The sequence below is a fragment of the Dermacentor silvarum genome, chromosome 3, assembly GCF_013339745.2.
Source record: "Dermacentor silvarum isolate Dsil-2018 chromosome 3, BIME_Dsil_1.4, whole genome shotgun sequence".
Taxonomy (NCBI): Eukaryota; Metazoa; Arthropoda; class Arachnida; order Ixodida; family Ixodidae; genus Dermacentor; species Dermacentor silvarum.
In genome coordinates, this window is record NC_051156.1 from 119,295,091 (window position 1) to 119,301,196 (window position 6,106).

Below are 6,106 nucleotides of genomic sequence, written 5' to 3' on the forward strand. Positions count from 1 at the left end.
ATGCAAATGCTACGTAGCTGGGCAGAGCCAAGGTAATGTTTGCCGTTGCTTGGAGATACTCAGATTATTTTTGCATTCCGCCTAATTAGATAATTAGCCCTAACTAATTAATCACCTTCTAAATTATTTTAATTAGACTGAAAAGTGTCAATCAGAAAATTGAAGAGCGACATGAAAAAATTCGGGGTAGCTTGCACTAGTGGCGCAAAGGCTAAAGACACAGCGGAGCTGATCGGTATCGTTATTTCTCGGCTTCTCTCACGTCAGGATCTTCTCAGAGCCGACGCCCTTAGCTTTCTCTCGCTGGACGTGGTCGGGGTCGCCGCCTCGCCGTCGTCGTTTTACAGCGGCTCCTTCGGCTAACCGTGCTGTGTCGAATCGGCGTCGACGCTGCCAGTCTCACATAGCAGCGCGCCGCGATCCTTTGTAAGCGGCTTCGTCCTCGGCAGTGCAAACCTTCCTTGGTCTCCCCATGTCTACTTCTGGCCGCCACCCCCGCGCACCGGCTTTCATATGGAACCAAGGGGCGCATGCACAGTTGTCCGTGACGTCAGGTAGGACTCCCGGCGCATGCGCAGTAGTGCGCAGCTGGTGGCGAAGTCGTAGGGGGAGTGGGCCGAAAGCTACGCACAGTGTACGGGCGGCGAGCGCAGACGCTCCGGGATGACGTCATTGCGCGTGCGCAGTAGCGCGCAGCTGGCAGGAGCTCGGTGGAGCCGTGTCTGTGTCGAGCGAAACGAGAGCGCACCTGCGCCGGTGGTTACTAGGCAACGCGAGGTGAGGTCATAGCTCGGCGCAGTTTCTCGCGGGTGACTAACGGAGCTACGGTTAGCTTAATTAGCTTCGCTGTTTAAAACCTCGATACAGCTTTTTGTTGCAAAATACGGGCTACATAAAAGTGTTTTTCTGAGCGTGAAAGATGCCCGAGAATACACGCAAAGTGCCTCAAGCGGACAGTCGCACGGCAATTTTGAGTGTATTCGCGCGATTATTTCACACTCGGAAAAAGACTTTTATGTAGCACGTATTGAGACACAGAACGCTGTATCGGGAATTTCTCATCTTGCTCTACAATTTTCTTATTGACATATTTATTCTAATTATAATAATTGAGAAATTGATTAATTAGGACTAATTAGGCAGAATGCAAAAATGATCTGAGTATCTCCAAGCAAAGGCAAACAACATTACCTGAGTTCTGTCGTGCTAAGTAGCATGTGAATATTTTTAATGTTGCCCCCAAGTTAAGTGAAACACCCTGTATATAGATCGAAGCTTTGTGTGAGTGCATAATGAGTCGAAACACGAGTGCATGCACGCACACACACACACACACACAAGCACACACACATAAGCGCGGACGAACACAAATTATACCTGAACCTCTTGTTAAGCGGAGTTTCTGACTGCTAGCGAGTATGGCGGACACTTTGAGCGCATCACAGTTTCAGAGGCAGCTTGCGCAAACGTACGTAGCGCTATTCGAAGCTATTCTATCCGCAAGAAGCATTTACTTCCTCATTACCTTGAAGCCGAGGATGCGCGATGGTGAACTTTCTGGTTCTTTTGTTTCTTTTCCCTACACGGCCGGCGCCGCCGCAGGTGTGCGGAGGCGAGCTTCATCTGGCGCTGCTAGAAGGAACCCAGCGGTGCGCTCCGCGCTTGCTCCGCTGTGATCGGTTGGCAAGGGGACAGCCAGGCCGCAGCTCCCACGGTCACGAAGCCTGGCGACGTTCGCAAAGCCTCGCTTTTAAAGAGAACACGGTCACATGTACTCGCCCACTCTGTCGCTCGTTTTCGCTGCCGAAGCTGTCAAACTACGTAACTTATTTCGTGCTGATGACAACGCTGTTTTACCCTGTAAAAGGTTGTTTGACAAAATAGATCTTGACGAACACGTTTGTAGGCGGTTGCGCAGCATGTCTTGCCCGGTTCCTGGGAAACATTTTACGAAGATAGACATTGAGACTTCTTTCTTTTTTCGGTTTGTCTCAGCGCAGCGCTACGATTCTCTAGATTGCAGACGTGTTTGTTATTGCCCATGCAAACGATGTGTGCTTCGTTTCTTCGTCTTCTTGTGTTCTTGCACATCTTTTCGTGATTGACTGAGGTGTCACGTTTGCCTCTTAACTTTCAATCAACGCTCACACCCTATATTCCCGACTGTTGCGGCGAACGAGCAGGCATGCTGCGCTACGGTCAGCGGCGCACCTTGACCATGCTGCTGGCGCTGGTGTTCGAGGACCTCGGCGCTGCTCATGGTGGTGCCGCTGACGGCGGAGCGCGACTGGCTGCCCTCCGGGCTGATCAAGGTGTGTGCGCGTGCCGCCACGGCCGCTGCCACGAGCGCGAACTACCTGTACACGGCCGAAGCGTTCCCCACTACAGTACGCAGCACGGTACTCACGGTGTCCTACGCGTCGGGACGCGTCGGGGCCATCTTCGCCACGTCCCTCATGTCGGTGCAGGTGAGGGGGTAGGGAAGCGCGTTGTTGGCTGAAGGAAAGAACCGAAGTTGTCTCTTCTTAAAGGGACCCTGAAACGATTTTGACGATTTTACACAAAGCTGCTGAGTCGTTAGGGTAGGTCCTTCTGATCATTCATTGACGCATCTAAGTGCTCTGCGTAAAGCGTGTAATTTATTACAAGGTTTTGAAAAGGCACACCGCTACCGATCGCAGCACGCCACTTGGATGAATTTTAAGCCGCCCTGACCATTTGACCCGATTTGACCATATCACGTCAGTAGGGCTAGCTATCCGATTGGCTGCTCAGGGCACGTCCTCGATAATTTTTCCAACATCAAGGTGAACAAATGCTGTTCGCAATAGTTCAAATGTTCGCTAACTTGTTTCTATAAAAAGAAAGTAACAGAAACAGAATGCACAAGGACAGTGTATCACTACACTCTTGAAAGCACTTCCGGCACACAGCAAGTCTCGTCTGCATGTGTTACAACGTGCTCCGTGTAGGACGCGAGCTAAGCGGTCTGTGTTGTGGTCTCAATCTGTCTTTTCGCGAGCACCATGGTTCACCCTTGCGTTGTGGGCTGCAAACGTAGCGATTGGCGACATGTCAAGCTGCGACATCGTGTCCCTCTAAAGGCAAGCCATGAGCGGAGGCGCAGTCGTGAACGCATGGAGGAAGGAAAATATAGGAGGGAGCATACCGCAACGCCATTGTCGCCGACTGTGGTGGCACAACGCGTGATAAAAACGTCACAGCACGCAGGATACGTCAGAGCGCGCGGTAGGTTTTAGTATTCCCGGTTGACTTTTTTTTCAATGACCATTCGAAATCATTTGAAACTCTTGAAATACACAAAAAGAAACCAAGAAAAAAGTCACAGGCCTGCGCGGCACACGCAGCACAGCCACAGCGTAAGCTGGTGGAGCGGCTCAAGAGTATACCTCCAATTTGGGCACCACGCACAGCAGGGTCTACGCGGCAGTCTGTTCGCCTCGTTTTGACGAGAACGATCTGAACGGTCCGCCCGGCGTCGACGTCGAGCTGAGCCTTGTAATGCTCTCTGCACCGCAGTCTGCTGAGCCCGATCAAGCCTTACAACTACAGCTTATATGTCGGGTGCGCCGCGTTTGCAGGCACCTTAACTAGATGGCGCCACCACACTGGCAGAGGCTCGGCAGCTCGGGAGCACGTTGATTGCGTGCCTCGTCTGAATCGCATATCGTCATCTGTGCCTGCGTACGCTGCGTTTGCAGGCATCTTACCTAGATGGCGCCACCATACTGGTGGAGGTTCGAGTCGTCTCCCCCTGCGAGCTTGGGCGCGTTTTAAGGCATGTTTCCGCTGCCCGTCAGCATGCGCTTGCGTGGCTCAGTGGTGGAGTATCTGGCTCCCACGCAGCGAGCGCGTGTTCGATCCCGGCGGGAATCGTGTACCTTTTTCGCGTTTAGGGCGATAGCGGTTACGCGGCGGGAGCCGCTGGCGGCATCATCGCGACCCGAAATGGCTATTGGAATGAGCCCATACCAGCTGACGCTCTAAAAAAAACAAGGACCAACCTTTTTCCTTCCTGCATGTGAGCCGCTGCCGGCCGAGCGCGTACCGAATAAAAACTACCAAATGTCTAGGCATATCTCGATTCTCCGTGATCTCGACGCAAGAGGTCACGTGTTGGGCCACCACTGCTGGCTACACGAAGCGTTCGCTTGCCAAGGCTGGCTGCATGACGTAATGCTCCGCTTTCTTCCTCCATGCGTGAACGGCCCGGACGGTGCAGCCACCTGGTAGCACAGAGCTCAACCAAACACAGAACTAATATAGCAGTAATCAAGTGTATTCTACTTTGCTGCTGGTGTAAATTTTTGGAAGTAGCATAATCGTGAACACGCTGTGTTTCTAGATGTTTAAAATGTTTTATACTTGGTTTCGGCAATATTAGCAATTTGTTTGGCTGGTTAAGCTCTGCGCCACCAAGTGGTTGGACCATGCAGACCGATCAGGCCGCTCACTCGGCTCACTTACTTCTGCGCTGACTGAAGCTCCGCCATCACAGCAATAGTAGTATGAAGGGGCTTTAGTTTACGCTTCCACCCATCCGTCAAAATACCCAGCTCGAGTGTGGTTACCGGAATACCGGACGTGCTCGGCACTGTGACAGAATGCTTGCAAAGCACGCTACTTCGAAGCTCTCGCTTGGGATCGAATGCCTGCGGCTGGCGGAGAGGTTGGAGAGGCTTCGCACGCTGGCTCCAAGAAAACCGGAAGTAGATAACACGATGTCATAATATGACATACAGCCAGTGAAGGCGGAGCTTAGCCCTGATCAATCGGCGAACGAGTTGAGGATAAAGAGCATGGCTAGGGAGGAGGGTAACTTGTAATCGTCCGTAGGTCTCTTAATATGAGACACTTCACACAAATTGTTGAGCGAATTCTTTACTGTAGCTGTACCCTACGTGTCTACAAAATTGGCCCGAACCATTTCAGGTACCCTTTAAGCCTCATTCCCCCTCGGCCCGACACGACACCGATTTTGGTCTTCCGGCTGTTGGCGACAGTAGTTTACAACACTGAAAACGCTGGGGCCAACGGTTTAAAAAAAGGAAAATGCTGTCGCCATTAGTTGGAAGACCAATATCGGTATCGTTTCGGCCTAGCCTGAATGAGCCTATAGAGCGCAGCTCTTAGGCGCCTGTTCCTGCGGCGAGCGTCGGCGTTGTCACTCGCCACCGAGCGAGAGAGAGAGAGAGATTGTGCTTGTGAAGAGGAAGAGGCGCTATTTTCTGCAGCTCTTTAGGGAGCCCTACTCAGCGCCACCGAGCGAACGAGCACAGCAAAAGATGAGAGCGAGCGCCCCGAGCGGCGAGAGCGAAGAGGCGCGAGGAGGAAAGCGGAGGAGAGTATGGCAAAAGTGTGAGAAGAAAAGCGTCGAGCGGTGACGATGGCTACGAGATGGCGCCGCACTAGAGATCATCGTCGGTGAGGTCTGTGGTCGACGGCTGCGGTGAATCGCGCCCACGCGTCACCCGTGCGCTGGCTTTCGTGGTCTCCAGATTGGCGACGCAGTCATGCCACACTTCGCTCCGTGTGCAAAGTGCCGTGCGAGACCGATTCGCCGCGTCAGCCAATATATCGCGAAATGAAAACACGTGTAGAGCTGTGCTCAAATTTTGCATTAGGGAGTGTCGTAATCGTCCGGAACAACCTCAAATGCGAAGCATTTCGTGCCGGCGGCTCTGTCCGTCCCTCCAACCGCCGTGCGGCGCCCACACCAGCACTGCGGATGCGCATCCTCCTCCCCCTCCTCTCCTTGTCTCATCTCTCCTCTCGGCATTCATCCTCTCCTCTCTGACGCTCCTCTCCACTCCGGATTGCGCAACGAATGGCAACACCTGCGGCTCCGCGCGCGATAATGCGAAGCAGCTTAGGTTAGAGGCGCGACGGTAGGCACTGCATACTCCGCTGGGGGGCGCCACTGTAGCTCGCGGTATAATGACGCGCGCGCATCGCTCCTCTCATTCTCCTCCCGCAATGCCGCGATGAGTGCCACGGACAGCGCCAGCGTCAGCGCCGCGGAGAAGAGGGCTCGAGCCGCTACCACGAAACGGCAGCGGCGACAGGCCGATCCCGAACTTCGAGT